Source organism: Mobula birostris, chromosome 1 (genome assembly GCF_030028105.1).
Source record: "Mobula birostris isolate sMobBir1 chromosome 1, sMobBir1.hap1, whole genome shotgun sequence".
NCBI lineage: Eukaryota > Metazoa > Chordata > Chondrichthyes > Myliobatiformes > Myliobatidae > Mobula > Mobula birostris.
This window is the reverse complement of record NC_092370.1, coordinates 199,341,949-199,359,614: the sequence shown is the minus strand read 5'-3', so window position 1 is coordinate 199,359,614 and position 17,666 is coordinate 199,341,949.

Below are 17,666 nucleotides of genomic sequence, written 5' to 3'. Positions count from 1 at the left end.
TCCATAGCTGATCATGTTCACCTCTCTCCTCATCTCTAGAAAATCCTCCTCATCCCTATTCCAAATAGAGGTCCCTCTGTTCTGAGGCTGTGCCCTCTTGTCCTCGACTCCTCTTCTATAGGAAACATTCTCTCCACATCCATTCTATCTTGGCCTTTCAATATTGGATAGATTTCAATGAGATCCCCTCATCATTCTTCTAAACCCCAGTGAGTACAGGCCCAGAGCCATCAAACGCTCCTCAAATGTTAATCATTTCATTCCTGTAATCATTCTCATGAATCTCCTCTGGACCCTCTTCAATGTCAGCATATCTTTTCTTAGATAAGGGGCTCAAAGCTGCTCACAATACAAAACACAAGTTTGGTCTGACCAATGCCTTATATAGCCTCCTTGGTTTTATATTCCAGTCCTGTTGAAATTAATGCTACCATTGAATTTGCCTTCCTTACCACTGACACAACCTGCAAGATAAGCTTTTGGGAATCTTGCCATAGGACTCCCAAGTCCCTTTGCATTGCTGATTTTTTGAATTTTCTCCCCCTTTGGAAAATAGTCTATGCCTTTATTCCACATTCCATCTGCCATTTATTTCCAATTCTCCTAATCTGTCTAAGTCCTTCTTCAAACTCTCTGCCTCCTCGACACTACCTGCACCTGCAAGAATTGCAGACTTGGCCACAAAGCCATCAATTCAGTCATCCAGATCATTAATGTGTAATGTGAAAAGATGTGGTCCCAACACCGACCCCTGTGGAACACCACTAGTCACTGGCAGTCAACCAGAAAAGTTCCCCTTTATTCCCTCTCTTTGCTTCCTGCCAGTCAGCCAATATTCTGTCCATGCTAATGTCATTCCTGTAATACTATGCCTTGTTACCTTGTTTAACAGCCTCGTGTGTGGCACCTTGTTGAAAGGTTTTGAAAATATAAGTAAACAACATCCACTGACACTCCTTTGTCTTTCATGACTGCAATTTCTCCGGTACATCTATAGAAGTTTTTGAGTGTATTTGTTGACATACCAGACCTCTTCAAACTCCTAATGAAATATAGCCTCTCTCTTGCCTTCTTTATAACTGCATCAATATGTTGGGACCAGGTTAGGTCCTCAGAGATCTTGAGGAACTTGAAACTGTTCACTCTCTCCACTTCTGATCCTTCTATGAGGATTGGTTTGTGTTCTTTCATCTTACCCTTCCTGAAGTCCACAATCAGCTCTTTCATCTTACTGACATTGAGTGCCAGATTGTCGCTGTGACACCACTCCACTAGTTGGTATATCTCACTCCTTTACGCCCTCTCGTCACCACCTGAGATTCTACCAACAATGGTTGTATCATCAGCAAATTTATTTTGAGCTATGCCTAACCACACAGTCATGGGTACAGAGAGAGAAGAGCAGTGGGCTAAGCACACACCCCTGAGGTGCACCAGTGTTGATCGTCAGCGAGGAGGATATGTTATCAGCAATCCGCACATATTGTGGTCTTCCGGTTAGGAAGTTAAGGATCCAATTGCAGAGGGAGGTACAGAGACCCAGGTTCTGTAACTTCTCAATCAGGATTGTGGAATGATTGTATTAAATGCTGAGTGATAGTCGATGAACTGCATCCTGACATGGGTGTTTGTGTTGTCCAGGTGGTCTAAAGACGTGTGAAGGACCATTGAGATTGCATCAGCCGTTGGATCTACTGTGGCGATAGGCAAATTGCAATGGGTCCAGGAATTTGCTGAGGCAGGAGTTTAGTCTAGTTATGACCAACCTCTCAAAGCATTTCATCACTGCAGATGTGAGTGCTACCAACCGATAATCATTAAGGCAGCTCACATTATTCTTCTTAGGCAATGGTGTAATTGTTGCCCTTTTGAATCAACTGGGAACTTCCATCTGTAGGCAATGAGAAGTTGAAAATGTCCTTGAGTACTCCCGCCAGTTGGTTGGCACAGGTTTTCAGAGCCTTACCAGGTACTCCATCGGGACCTTCTGCCTTGCGAGGGTTCGCTCTTTAAAGACAGCCTAACATTGGCCTCTGAGACAGAGATCACAGGGTCATCAGGTACAGCAGGGATCTTCACAGCTGTAGTTATATTCTCCCCTTCAAAGCAGGCATTGAGGGCATTGAGTTCATCTGGTAGTGAAGCATCACTGCCATTCATGCTATTGGGTTTCGCTTTGTAGGAAGCAATGTCTATCAATAGCTAGCAATTGCATTGACATTAACATGACAAGTTAAGGCAAAATGAAGCTAATGCTGAGTATGGAACCGAATATGTTTTACAAATTGTCTGGTGGGGCCAAGGTACTAAATTCCTGTATGGATCACTAGATATCCTGGAATACACTTTATGCTTCAATTTCTGGAAGAAAATCTGCTTTGGACTGTACATTGTTGCCATTACATAGTAAGTGAGAGAGTACTGATATTTCATTTAAATCACTGAAATGACCCTGCTAGCAACAAGTAATGGGTGGAATGGGACTAAATTCTTTATTGTTTACAGTATGCTGGAGAATATTTCCAACAATATTGTGAAATCTAATGTCTCTAAGCTCCAATAATAAACGTGAAGGTAATGTTTGCTAAAGAGCATGGCAGTGCAAATTATTGTATTCTGTTGGCAACAGCAGATGTGATAACCATCTGGATTTTTCCCTTTCATTTACCCTTCAGGTAAATTGCGACTCCAGGCCAGGTCTTCGCATGCTGCTATTGTGACTCCCGTCTCCCCTTCCTCCATCACCACTCTGCAATCCCGTCTCCCTCAGATCCCACCGTCAGCTCCTGGGCCCTCAGAGGCTCCATCTTCCTCTCACCCCAACCCTCCCCTCTCCACTGACACCACCAGCCTTCCTCCCCCTCCCCCCTCTGAATCCAGCTCTCATCCGTGCCAGGTCTTTACCATCCCCTCCGACCTTCAACTCTCTGAGGCAGAACGCTCTGTCCGCAGTAAGGGCCTCACCTTTGTCCCCCTTCACCCACACCTCAGCGAGTTCCGCGTTCGCCATGACGCTGAACTCTTCTTCCGCCGGCTCCATCTTCGAGCCTACTTTTTCGGCAAGGACTCTCCCACCCCCACCGATGACCCCTTCTCCTGTCTTCAACCCTCCTCCTCTTCATGGACACCCCACTCTGGTCTTCTGCCTGCTCTGGATCTCTTTATTGCTAACTGCCGATGGGACATCAACCGTCTCGACTTTACCGCACCTTGTTCCCATTCCAACTTCACTCCTTCGGAACGCTCTGCTCTCCACTCCCTCCGCACTAATCCTAACCTTATTAGTAAACCCGCCGATAAGGGGGGTGCTGTTGTAGTCTGGCGTACTGACCGCTACTTTGCCGAGGCACAGCGACAACTCGCTGATACCTCCTCTTATTTACCCCTCGATTATGACCCCACTAAAGAGCACCAGGCCATTGTCTCCCACACCGTCACCAACCTTATCAGCTCTGGGGATCTCCCATCCACTGCTACCAACCTTATAGTTCCCACACCTCGCACTTCCTGTTTCTACCTCCTACCCAAGATCCACAAACCTGCCTGTCCTGGCCGACCTATTGTCTCAGCTTGCTCCTGCCCCACCAAACTCGTTTCTGCATAACTCGACATGGTTTTATCCCCCCTTGTTTAATCCCTTCCTACCTATGTTCGTGACACTTCTCACGCTCTGAATTTTTCAATGATTTTAAGTTCCCTGGCCCCCACCGCTTTATTTTCACCATGGATGTCCAGTCCTTATATACCTCCATCCCCCACCAGGAAGGTCTCAAAGCTTTCCGCTTCTTTTTGGATTCCAGACCTAACCAGTTTCCCTCTACCACCACTCTGCTCCGTCTAGCGGAATTAGTCCTTACTCTTAATAATCTCCTTTGTCTTCTCCCACTTCCTCCAAACTAAAGGTGTAGCTATGGGCACCTGTATGGGTCCCAGCTATGCCTGCCTTTTTGTTGGCTTTGTGGAACAGTCCATGTTCCAAGCCTATACTGGTATCCGTCCCCCACTTTTCCTTCGCTACATCGACGACTGCATTGGCACTGCTTCCTGCACACATGCTGAGCTCGTTGACTTTATTAACTTTGCCTCCAACTTTCACCCAGCCTTCATATTTACCTGGGCCATTTCTGACACCTCCCTCCCCTTTCTTGATCTTTCTATCTCTGTCTCTGGAGACAGCTTGTCTACTATAATCCTACGGACTCTCACAGCTACCTGGACTATTCCTCTTCTCGATCTATCACTTGCAAAAATGCCATCCCCCTCTCGCAATTCCTCCATCTCCACCACATCTGCTCTCTGGATGAGGCTTTTCATTCCAGGACAAAGGAGATGTCTTCCTTTTTTAAAGAAAGGGGCTTCCCTTCCTCCACCATCAACTCTGCTCTCAAACACATCTCTCCCATTTCATGCACATCTGCTCTCACTCCATCCTCCCCCCACCCCTCTAGGGATAGGGTTCCCCTTGTCCTCACCTACTACCCCACCAGCCTCCGGGTCCAAAATATAATTCTCTGTAACTTCCGCCACCTCCAATGGGATCCCACCACCAAGCACATCTTTCCCTCCCTGCATCTTTCCCTGCCCCCCTCTTTCTGCTTTCCACAGGGCATTTCTCCCTACACGACTCCCTTGTCCATTTGTCCCCCCCAACCCTTCCCACCAATTTCCCTTCCGGCACTTATCCTTGTAAGTGGAACAAGTGCTACACATGCCCTTACACTTCATCCCTCACCAGCATTCAGAGCCCCAGACGGTCCTTCCAGGTGAGGCGACACTTCACCTGTGAGTTAGCTGGGGTGATATACTGCGTCCAGTGCTCCCGGTACGGCGTTCTACATATTGCTGAGACCCGACGCAGACTGGGAGACCGTTTCGCTGAACACCTACGCTCTGTCTGCCAGAGAAAGCAGGATCTCCTAGTGGACACACATTTTAATTCCACATCTCATTCCCATTCTGATATGTCTATCCACGGCCTCCTCTACTGTCGAGATGAAGCCACACTCAGATTGGAGGAACGACACCTTATATTCTGTCTGGGTAGCCTCCAACCTGATGGCATGAATACTGATTTCTCTAGCTTCTGTTAATGCCCCACTTCCCCTTCTTACCCCATCCCTTATTTATTTATTTTTAATTTTTTCCCCCTTTCTTTCTCACTCTTTTTTCTCCCTCTGTCCCTCTCACTATATCTTCCTCTGATGCTTCCCTCCCCCTTTCTTTCTTCCTAGGCCTCCTGTCCCATGATCCTCTTGTATCCCTTTTGCCGATTAACTTTCTAGCTCTTGGCTCCATCCCTCCCCTCCTGTCTTCTCCTATCATTTCAGATCTCCCCCTCCCCCTCCCACTTTCAAATCTCTTACTAGCTCTTCTTTCAGTTAGTCCTGACGAATGGTCTCTGCCTGAAACGTCGACTGTACCTCTTCCTATGGATGCTGCCTGGCCTGCTGCGTTCACCAGCATTTTGTGTGTGTTATTAGGTAAATTTACCTGTTGCATCTAATTTTATTTTCTAGATGCTGTACTCATTAACTATTTGGCATGGTGCCAAATGAACAGGAAAGTGAAAATTTGGCTTGGGGAGTGCAGCTATGAGAGGCTCCCTTTGTACTGGGACGCTGGCACCAGTATTGGGACAGGAGGCAGCTTTAGGATTTAGATCAGCACAACCCGAACCAGCTGGAACAATGATTCAGATGAAAAGGACAAATCGAATAGTACAGAGTGACTGAAATTAATAATTGGGTCCAGAGACAGTAGAAAAATGGTAGTCTTCAGATAAAAGGAGGTCTAAGAGCAGTTTACAGGCTAGAAGCAGTAAATGATCCATGTGAAGGCGTAAGGAAAGCAACTAAAATAGTATAAATTAAACAGAAAAAGGAAGACATCAGGACAGGAAAACACCTTCGACTTTCTTGCCCCAAATACATGTAGTACTTGTAGCACATAGAGAATGTATCAAATTGAAGCACCTTCAATGACTCCAAAAGACTGAAGTTGGGTAAAATACTGAAAGGGTTTTATTCACTGTACAATACGACCTCCATGGTGAGTGTCTGCCCCTGGACTGAGGGGGAGGGGCAAGGCGAACACCTTTATACAGGACTCTGTGGGAGGAGCCACAGGGGCAGTCAGTAGAGGGGCGTGTCCAGACAATTAACCCAGTTACAACATATACACCTGGTTTACCACATTCACCCCTCCTTTTTTTTAAAAAAGAGTCCTGCGGGGTGAAGTGACTGACAATATTTAAAACAAGTATATTTACAGGTCAAGTCTATCAGGCGGTCAAGTTCGTCGCTGTGATCTACGTAGCACCAGTAGTGATTGCATCGGCGATGGCGGTTGTGCTGGCTCCAGCCTAATTTGAGGTGCCAGCACGTTAGGCATTGTTAATCTCTCGTGCGTGTGCATCGCGCCCGGTATGGGAGTGTCGTGTGGTGTCTGTGTAGGGTTTGGAGTGCGCGGTGTCTCGTGGGTACATACATCGGTGGGTACGGGGTCAATACTCACCATGGAGTGTTCAGGGTAGGGTCCCGGTGCTCCTGTGGGTGCCAGGTCGCGGATGGAGACCGTGTCCTCCCGCCCATCAGGTAAAACCACGTAGGCATACTGGGGGTTCTCATGAAGTAAGTGAACTCTCTTGACCATCGGGGAGTATTTATTGCTCCTCGCATGTTTCTGGAGCAGCACTGGCCCCGGGGGCATCAGCCAAGTTGGTAGGGTGGTCCCAGTGGTCGACTTTCTGGGAAAAGAAAAGAGCCGCTCATGAGGGGTGGCATTGGTGGCTGTGCATAACAGGGGGTGGATGGAGTGGAGTGCCCGGGAAGGGCCTCCTGCCAGCGAGAGACCGGCAGTCCCTTTGACCTGAGGGACACTGTGCCATTCTCCTTCTCCACCTGTTCATTCCCCCAGGGATTATAGCTCGTGGTCCTACTAGCTGCAATACCCCTAGCCAGTAGGTATTGGCGCAGCTCGTCACTCATAAACGAGGACCCTCTGTCACTGTGGATATAGCATGGGTATCCGAAAAGAGTGAAGATCTTGCGCAGGGCTTTTATAACTGATGTGGTAGTGGTGTCGGGGCAGGGGATGATGAAGGGGAACCGCGAGTACTCGTCAATTACGTTAAGAAAGTACACATTGCGGTCGGTGGAGGGAAGGGGGCCCTTAAAGTCAACACTCAGTCGCTCAAAGGGGTGGGTGGCCTTGATTAGTTGTGCCCTTTTGGGTCGGTAGAAGTGCGATTTGCACTCTGCGCAGACTTGGCAGTCCCTGGTCATCGTCCTGATCTCCTCAAGGGAGTAAGGCAGGTTCCGGGCTTTCACGAAGTGGAAAAGTTGGGTGACGCCCGGGTGGCAAAGATCTACATGTAGGGTGTATATCCGGTTGATCTGTGCGCTGGCGCATGTTCCCCGGGATAGGGCATCGGAGGGCTCATTGAGCTTCCCAGGCCTCTACATGATGTCATAGTTGTAGGTGGAGAGTTCGATTCTCCACCTCAGAATTTTATCATTTTTGATTTTGCCCCGCTGTTGGTTATTAAACATGAATGCGACTGAGCGCTGGTCAGTTAGCAGAGTGAACCTTTTGCCGGCAAGATAGTGCCTCCAGTGCGTTATAGCTTCCACTATGGCCTGGGCCTCTTTCTCTACCGCAGAGTGCCAAATTTCAGGGCCTTGAAGGGTACGGGAGAAGAATGCCACTGGTCTTCCTGCCTGGTTGAGGGTAGCAGCCAGCGCAAAGTCAGAGGTGTTACTCTCTACTTGGAAGGGAATGGCCTCATCCACCGCATGCATTGCTGCTTTGGCAATGTCCCCTTTTATGCGGCTGAAGGCCGTGCGGGCCTCGGCAGAGAGGGGGAATGTGGTGGACTTGACCAGGGGGCGGGCCTTGTCTGCATAGTTAGGGACCCATTGGGCGTAATATGAAAAGAAGCCCAGGCACCTTTTGAGGGCTCTGAGGGTGTTGGGAAGAGGGAGTTCCAACAGGGGGCGCATACGGTCGGGGTCAGGGCCAATGACTCCGTTCTCCATGGCATACCCAAGTATAGCAAGTCGGGTGGTCCCAAATACACACTTGTCCTTGTTATAGGTGAGATTGAAAGATTTGGCCGCTTGGAGAAAGTTTTGGAGGTTATTGTCGTGATCCTGCTGGTCGTGACCGCAGATGGTGATGTTATCCAGATATGGGAACATGGCCTTCAGTTGGCAGTGGTCCACCATCCGGTCCATTGCCCTCTGGAAGACAGATACACCATTTGTGACACCAAAGGGGACGCGCAGGAATTGATAAAGCCTGCCATCCGCCTCGAAGGCGGCGTAAGGGCGGTCCTCCCAGCGGTTGGGGAGCTGATGGTAAGCGGATTTTAGGTCTATGGTCGAGTACCTTGTACTGTGCTATCTGATTGACCATATCCGCGATGCGGGGTAGAGGGTACGTGTCGAGCTGCGTGAACCTATTGATGGTCTGGCTATAGTCCACGACCATCCTATTCTTCTCCCCGTTCCGAAAAACGACCACCTGGGCCCTCCAAGGACTTGTGCTTGCCTCAATGACCCCCTCCCTGAGCAGCCGCTGCACCTCCGACTTAATGAAAGCTCTGTCCCCCGCGCTGTACCTCCTGCTTTTAGTTGCCACAGGTTTACAGTCGGGGGTCAGGTTGGCGAACAGCGGTGGGGGAGGGATCCTGAGGGTGGAGAGGCCGCAAGTGGTGTCGGTAGTGCGGTAGTTGGCATGGTGTTGGGTGGGATGCACGGGTCGGTGTGTGTGTGTGGTCAGTAGCGGGGTATGTGACATATCTCTACAAAACAGGGGATTTACGACAGTAATTGGTGGGAGGGGCCCATTATACTCCATTGTCACGCTCTTCAGGTGGCTCTGGAAGTTGAGCCCCAACAGCACAGGGGCACACAGTTGAGGCATAACCATTAACATAAAGTCTCGATATTCTGTGCCCTGCACCACTAGTGTTGCTACACAACCCCCCCGGATGTCTGTTGTATGCAACTCGGAAGCCACGGTGACCCTCTGACTTACCGACTGTATCACGAGTCCGCAATGCTGCACCGTGTCCGGGTGGATAAAACTCTCCGTGCTGCCTGTGTCAAACAGGCAGCTTGTCCTGCGCCCCTCCACCAGGATGTCCATCATTGACCTTGCGAGCTGGTGGAGAGCGCTTTGGTCGAGGGTCACGGAAACCAGGGTTGGGTTGCTGTCTTGGTCCGACGCGGTGGGGTGGCCCGTGAGCACCCGTTGGTCGTAGGCGGTGGGAGGGGGCACTGACCAAGATGGCTGCCCCCATGTCTCGCACGTGGTGGCGGCGTGCAGGGAAGATGGCGGCCCCCATGTCTCACACTTGGTGGCGGCGTGCAGGGAAGATGGTGGCAGGCAAGATGGCGACCCCCATGTTTCGCACGCGGCGCTGCTCGATCCCGCTCGCGGTTTGGGCTTACAGACCTTGGCAAAGTGGCCCTTCTTTCCGCAGCTGGAGCAGGTAGTTTGTCGGGCCGGGCTGCGTTTCTGGGGGTGCTTCTCGAGTCCGCAGAAGTAGCACTTTGTGGACTCGTGACTGACGGCAGCCGAGGTCAATTCGCCGGCGGGTTGCGGGGTCTGCGGCGCCCACGAGGCCGTCGGGGGATCGCGTGCCTGGAGAGCCTCAGAGTTGTGCAGAGCGGCCTCCAGCGTGTCGGCCAGCTCGATCGCTGAACTTAAGGTAAGATCAGCTTTTTCCAACAGCCGCTGGCGCACGTACACTGACCTGGTCCCCGTGACGAAGGCGTCTCTCACTAGGAGTTCTGCATGCTGTGCCGCCGTCAGCTCCTGGCAATTGCAGGCTCGCACGAGTGTCTGTAGGGCTCGGACGAACTCAGCACTTGATTCCCCGGGCCATTGTTGCCGTGTCGCTAAGTGGTGCTGAGCATAGACGCTATTTATTGGCCGCAGGTATTGTCCTTTGAGGGCGCTTATCACGCCATCGTAGCTCGGCTGGTCTCTGATCAGTGAATAGACCTGTGGACTGACCCTGGAGAGTAGAACTCTGCGCTTCGCTACGGGGTCGGTCGCTTTAATCTCCTCTAGGTACGCTTCGAAGCGGGCCAGCCGGAGTTCAAAAGCGTTTCCAACTTCAGGCGTTTGCAGATCGAGGTCTAACTTGTCGGGTCTGAGCGAGTGTTCCATGCTTTAAAATTTACAGCGAATAAAATTGAAGCACCTTCAATAACTCCAAAAGACTGAAGTTGGGTAAAATACTGAAAGGCTTTTATTCGCTGTACAATACGACCTCCATGCCGAGTGTCTGCCCCCAGACTGAGGGGGAGGGGCAAGGTGAAATCACCTTTATACAGGACTCTGTGGGAGGAGCCACGGGGCAGTCAGCAGAGGGGTGTGTCCAGACAGTTAACCCAGTTACAACATATATATGGTTTACCACACAAATAAAGTCATTAGTGGTACAAGTTTCTGGCTTCTTCCCCCCTTCCTTTTGAAAGCTGATGAAAGGTCTCAGCATGAAACATCGGCTACCTGACCTGCTGAGTTCCTCCTGCATTTTGTATGTGTTGCTCTAGACTTCCAGCATCTGCAAGATCTCTTGTGTTTATAATTAGAGGTCTAAGTCCATTTTAGAGGACAATATAGTGCCCATTAAAGAAATGCAGTAGCAAGTATTTTAGATTATAAAGATTTAACAAAGGACAGAAAACTGGAGGGGCTGTGGCTTCCTAGGTGAAAGATATTACAATGGAGTTTGCATAGTAATTATGGTGAAGTTATCAGTGTTCGCCATCTTTAACCTGTAAATCTGATGACAACTTTGCAATTTCTACACCTGCATTATTTCTTTTTGCTTTTTAAATGTAATGTTTTATGCATTTTGCGTAGTTTTAATGTCCTAGAAACATTCCTAGTGTTTTTAATGATTTAAGACATTATCAACTGAGTATTAGTAACTTGTATCAGTGGATTGTCATACTTTTATGCAGTGCATAGGTCTAGTTTTACCCAACTTATCCGGTGCTCCTTAGAACAAAAAAACTCCACCCAGTGGGTTCTGCAGTTCCCCTAGGGAGGATTACAAATTACAGATTGCTTTCATTTATATATCAGTCAGTGATGGATGCTTTCGTTGTTGATGTTAAAATCTGTCTCACTGTCACATTACTACGGACAAGAGGAAACAAAGCCGGAGCATCCTCATGACAAATAAAACAGCAATACTGTACTTGATGAGAGAGGAGGCTTAACAAAATTAAAGAGCATGGATGAAAGCAAAGATTAGAGACATTAATGGGACTGGAGATAAAGAACAAGTAAGGAAGATCAAAAAGAAAACAAGATGAGCAAGAGAATATGAAATGAGATGAGAGGGATATCAAGTTTGACACATTTGGACATTTTTTCTGCCTTGAAGCCAAAGTTTATGTTGGAACTATCTAGTTTCCATCACTGCCAAGCCAGCAATTGCATTTTCTGCTGCTGCTGTGGTGAACTGGTGGAGGAGTCCAAGCTTAGTGCTTGCTATTCAGACGAACTCTGCATTCACTGGGAGAAAGATATAACTACTATTAACTATTTATGTGCTAGTTACACTATTTAAATTATTCTTAATTTTTAACAATACTTTAATGGTGTCACAGATGTTACTAAATGTCAAAGCCTTTTAGAAACATTCATTTGACCTGATGACACTAACACCTTTGACAGCTAGTGAGCCTGTGATGTAGGGGGGACACCACCAGCTGTCAAAATGACCATTGGTGCTCTGCTGGCCCAAGCCATAAATTGCCAGGAGTTCATCTCCCTGGAGAAGATAGTGTCAGAGACCCTGCTAAACAAACAATGTGGCCCGGGGGTCAGACTCCAAACAATATCAGGACAAAAAAAGATTTCCCTGATATTTTTTGATTTTTAATATGTGAGCACTTTAAAAACATATGGTGGTGATGTTATAAATGAAACTGAAGAAATGGCAGACTTGTTTAATAAATAATTCGTATCTAAATTCACAGTTAGGGAGGAGGGTTACATTCCTGACATTCCAGGGAAATAAATAATGATTTATGGATTGGAATCCACTGAAATTAATGTAAGCAAAAAAGTAGCATCACTAAAAGCTGACTAATTCATAAAGCTTGATCGTTATTCAGATTTCTGAATGGCCTGTGAACACTACCTCGTTATTGCTCTTTATTTATTTACTGACTTTTTAACCTCAGATTTTATGTCTTGTGCTGTACTGCAGCTGCAAAACAACAGATTTCACAACATACGTCACTGATAAAAAACCCGATTCTGATTCTGCTTAATAGAGTGATGTGTAGAAATTACAGGTGCCACGGCCAAAATCTTCCAATAAGCTTTCAATTCAGGAATTGTTTCTTTTAATTGGGAAATTGCAAACATAATTCCATATTTTGAGAAAGGTAAGACTAATAGTAGATGGTTGCCTCTCCGACAGGAGGCCTGTGGCTAGTGGGAACGGTGCTGCGTCTGTTGTTATTTGTCATCTATATCAATGAACTGCATGTTTGTATGATTATCTGGATCAGCAAGTTTGCGGATGACACCAAGATTGGGGGTGTAGTGGACAGTGAGGAAGACTGTCATGGCTTGCAGTGGGATCTGGCCCAGCTGGAAAGTGGGCTGAAAAATGGCAGATGGAATTTAATGCAGACAAGGGAGAGGTGTTGCATTTTGGTAGGACCAAACAGGGTAGGTCTTACACAGTGAATGGTAAGGCAGGAGAACAAAGGGATCTGGGAATAAAGTTCCATAATTTATTGAAAGTGGTGGCACAGGCAGATAAGGTCGTAAAGAAATCTTTTGGCACATTGGCATACAAATCAGAGTACTGAGTACAGGAGATGGGATGTTATGTTGAAGATGTACAATATGTTGGCGAGGCCTAGTTTGGAGTATTGTGTGCAGTTTTGGTCACCTACCTACAGGAAAGATGAACATAAGATGGAAAGAGTGCAGAGAAAACCTACAATGATGTTGCCAAGACTGGAAGACCCGAGTTATAAGAAAAATTTGAATAGGTTAGGAATTCATTCCTTGGAACATAGAATACTGAAGGAAGATTTGATAAATGTATACAAAATTATGAGGGGTACAGGTAGGATAAATGCAAGCATGTTTTTTTAACTGAGGTTGGGTGGACTACAACTAGGGATCATGGGTTAAGGGTGAAAGGTGAAAAGGTTAAGGGGAACATGAGGGGAATCTTCACTCAGAGGGTCATAAGAGTGTGAAATGAGCTGCCAGTGTATGTGGTGCAGGCAAGCTCAGTTTGAACACTTAAGAGAAGATTGGATAGGTACATGGATGGTAGGGCTATGGAGGGCTATGGTCCCAGTGCAGGTTGACGGGAGTAGGCAGTTTAAATAGTTTGGTACAGACTTGATTGGCCGAGGGGCCTGTTTGTGTGCCGTACTTTCTCCTATGACTCTAAAAAATTGCAAAAATAATCAGTTTACCATGTATTTTGCTGAATTGAACATGTTAGTTGAGCACTTAGAATAATTAGAGCTAGTTAAAGAAAACTAAAACAAAAAAAAACAACAGGTGCTTGTAACCTGGAACAGAAAATGCTGGAGCTGTACAGCCCCTCAATCAGCAGGAGAGAAACAGCTAGGTTCTGATATATTATTCGACTCTGACCAAGGTTCACAGACCTGAACTCTGTAAATAACTTTCTTTTTCTCTCCACCAATGCTGCCTGACCTGCTAAGTACAGCATCTCCTGCTTTTCCTGATATCTTATCAGAGAGCGTCAACATGGAATTGGAATTGCTTAAGCAGTGCATAGGAGAATACCTGAGAATGCAGTTCATATGAAATTCTGGAGAAATTCAAGAAACCATCCTTTTCATGGAAAACATAGAAACATAGAAAACCTGCAGCACAATACAGGCCCTTTGGCCCACAAAGTTGTGTTGAACATGTCCCTATAATAGAAATTACTAAGCTTACCCATAGCCCTCTATTTTTCTAAGCTCCATGTACCTATCCAAAAGTCTCTTAAGAGACCCTATCGTATCTGCCTCCATCACCGTTGCCAGCAGCCCATTCCACGCACTCACCAGTCTCTGAGTAAAAAACTTACCCCTGACAACTCCTCTGTACCTACTCCCAGCACCTTATTATCAATGACTGACTTCATTGTCAGTCCCGTGGACCAGACAATATGCTTCATAATCTGTTGACCCAAATTTAAAATCAAACCTTGTGGTTCAGAACAAGCTCAAAGCAGAAATCTAATTAAATATCACACAATTTATTTGAGATTACAGACAAGTACTTAGATCCAGCAGCTACTGAATATTATTTTATAATTCTGAGTGCACATCTGTCCATAACAGAATACAAATGATGTGAACCAGTAGAAATTACATGTGTAGCTTTGACTCTACAATGTACATTATCACTTTACAAGCTGTATTTGCAGATGTGTATCTTGCAAGCCAGATCAAATATTTGCTTGGCAAATGACTCTTCCTTTCCCCTTCCTGTGAAATGATAATTACTAAGTCACATTCTACTTTTTACTGGTTCTTTCTGTTCTCCGTGACCTTTAATTTTGACCACGGTTTATCACTTTACAGAAATAAATAAAACTTAGTATGGTGAAAATTACAGAGATGTTGGTTTATACAGTACAGTGCTTTCAAGGTTATTGTTTTCCATTTTCCCCCTGTAAACTCTAAATAACTTGTCAATAAAATTCTATGGGCTATTGTAATGGAGCTGAGCAGTAATTTCAGTCTACTACTGCAGCCTTATTGAACATAGTTTAGAGAAAAAGTAACTCAGAGGAAAGAAGGCAGTGAATATACACTAATACATTAATTCTGATATTTTGCAGAGCTGAGATTATTTAAGGTACATTTCAAGGAATTAGGTAAATCAATGGGAAACTAAAAAGTGGCAGGTATTTCTTGGCTGATGGTGCAATATGGTTTCATGCTTTTATCAGGATATAAGATCTGATGGTTAAGTGCAAGCGAATTGCAAAATTCCCAGTTATATTTCTTACTGGTGGGAAGTCTAGAAAGGGTTAAAAACATGCTTGAAAAGATTTCCTTTCTGTAGTTCTAATATCATAAACATTTTACAGAAGTTAAAACTCAGATTTATCTTGCATAAGTGTAACGGTAAACATAATGCATTTTTTATTCTGTGCACTCTGGTTCTCCTGGTGTAATTCCTGTTGTAGGAGTTGGTATTAATTTAACTAAATCTGAAAAATTTTCTTTTAACATGTTGTAGTTAACAATGACACGTAAATAAACATATTTTGTCTCCAGTGTATAAATTGTTCCACATATTTATATTTTTAAAAATCCATCTACTAGCAAGCTGTATTATTTAAGCTTCCTAGATCATATGTCAAGTTTCAACATAACTACAAGGTGAAGGGCTGGTCATTTATAACTGAGGTACCTTGAAGTTTTTACTCCCAGAAGGTAGTGAAACTTTGCAATTCTCTATCTGAGTGGGTGGTTGAAGCTAGATCATTGGAGGTATTTAAAATGGAGGTGGATAACTATGTGATAGATTGAGGAATGGAGAAATGGCACAGAAGCTGAAGCCAGCTTAGATCAGCCACGATCACATTAAATGATGCGGTAAGCTTGAAGGGCCTGACGATCTACTCCTGCTCCTATTTCTGATGTTCCTGTGTAATCCATCCTTTTCAGGGGCAACAGTGGAAAGCTGAAAGCAAATTTAACAGAGCCAAATTATAGGTAAATATTTTAAAATAAATTCTAATTTGTTTTTGACATTGAGCATTTCATTGCTTTGCCTGTTTTGATAGCTTTATTTACATAACCGTTACTTATTTCTCCCCATTGCTGGTAGTATCATCAAACATAGTTATCACATCCATCTCAAAGACTCACCTTATCATTTATTTTGAAAGGCAGTAGGTCTCTTGATATAATCCTGCAATATCAGTTTAAGGGAGGAGCTTGAACCCCAAACAGGCGCGAATACAACTACAGGTTGACCACCACAAATCCGGGATGATTGGGACCCGTGCAGTGCCGGATCATGTAACTTTGCCGAATCACAGGAGGTTAGGTTAGGATTAAATAAATACCTCACCCTACCGTTAAAGTGCCTTGTAAATAGTAGAAGTTGGATAACAAAGAATAAAAAAAGAAACAGCCGATTAAAAGCAGGAAACACTGCACGAATGTTATGCCAAGTTGCAGCTTGAAACGCAGAAGTCGCCCGTCACTGTGTCACACTCATAATCGAGTCCTAATTCTTCATGAAATAATTTCGCTTGTTCTTTCTCCGTCTCCCCTGAGAGTACTACGCCTTATATCAGCTGAAGTGGATTTAAACCACTTCGAGAACTTATCTAGTTATGAACATCATCCACTGTTTTCCTTATGCGCATCTGGTTTTTTTTTGAGTCGCTGTCAGCAAAGCAACTTTTCATTTTTGTTTCTTTATATCGTAAACTGTGGAAAAGCTAATGTTATACAAGTCACATATGCGTTTCACATTCACACCAGGGACCCGGTTTTTCAGCTCCAACCTTATCTTGTACAGATAACGTATGGCGTTTGCGCTTTACACCAAGAGAAGCACTTCTTTTATTCGATGAAGACAAGACTGGGACGAGAGAAGCGCAGGTTACAAAAATGAATACAGAGGAACGACTTGCTTCTTTCAAAGATCGTGCCAACAGCTAATTCTGCTAATGGCGCCACCAAAACAGTGGCGATGGTTTCGCGGCGACGTGGGAAATTTGAAATGAGCCGGGCGAAAATTACGGCCGATCCAGCGGCGGAACCAGATTACTGATTGCCCGATTCGAGGTGATCGACCTGTATAAAGTCTTGGGAGACACATTAAAAAGGATGTAATACTTCCTTCAGTATTGGTTTTAGGACCTGGATTATAACACTGTCAAGTCTACTTAGCATTTTAAAAAAATAATTATGAGAAGACACACAGATCAATCTATCTCTTTGTAATTCCTTAAAAACTACAATTATTTTGTTCACCGCATGTTTCTCTAACTGTGTAGAAATTATGATGCTGAAATTTCAAGGAAACGAGAAATTAATTAACATTTTTCTGTAATTGTACAATGACATGACAAGAAATCAACTATTTTTGTAAAGGTTATTTCAGATGTTCCCAATGGTCATGCCTAATTGCGGGGGAGGGAGGTCAGATTTAGCAACTGAGATGCAAAAGCCTCTAATGTTTGTCACAACCATCTGTGTACAACAGATGGAATGCTAGGTGCACCTACAGCTTAGGTTATGAAAAGTGTGTCCACTATATTTGCAGTGTAATTGAATGTCTGAGACCTATATTTAGGGCTTTTTTTTAGATTGTCATCTTCTTTAACACTGTCATCTTCATTGAAACTATTTGCCAGCATTTCTTTTTCCAGACTTGCACACGCTTTCCTTTCTCCTTAAGGCTACTTTTTAATGTTGTGAAATATTTGTCATGATAGAGCAATTAGCATAACTGTAAATACATTTTGGGCATCTCTTGGTACTTGTTCCCAGTATGAAAAGCTCTTATTGCTTTCCATTGGACAAAGTTGTTTTGCTAATACAATATTCTGATGGTAATGTTGTGAAGGAATAGGTATTCTGTTGCTGTAATTTGCTTAGAGAATTGACTCCAGA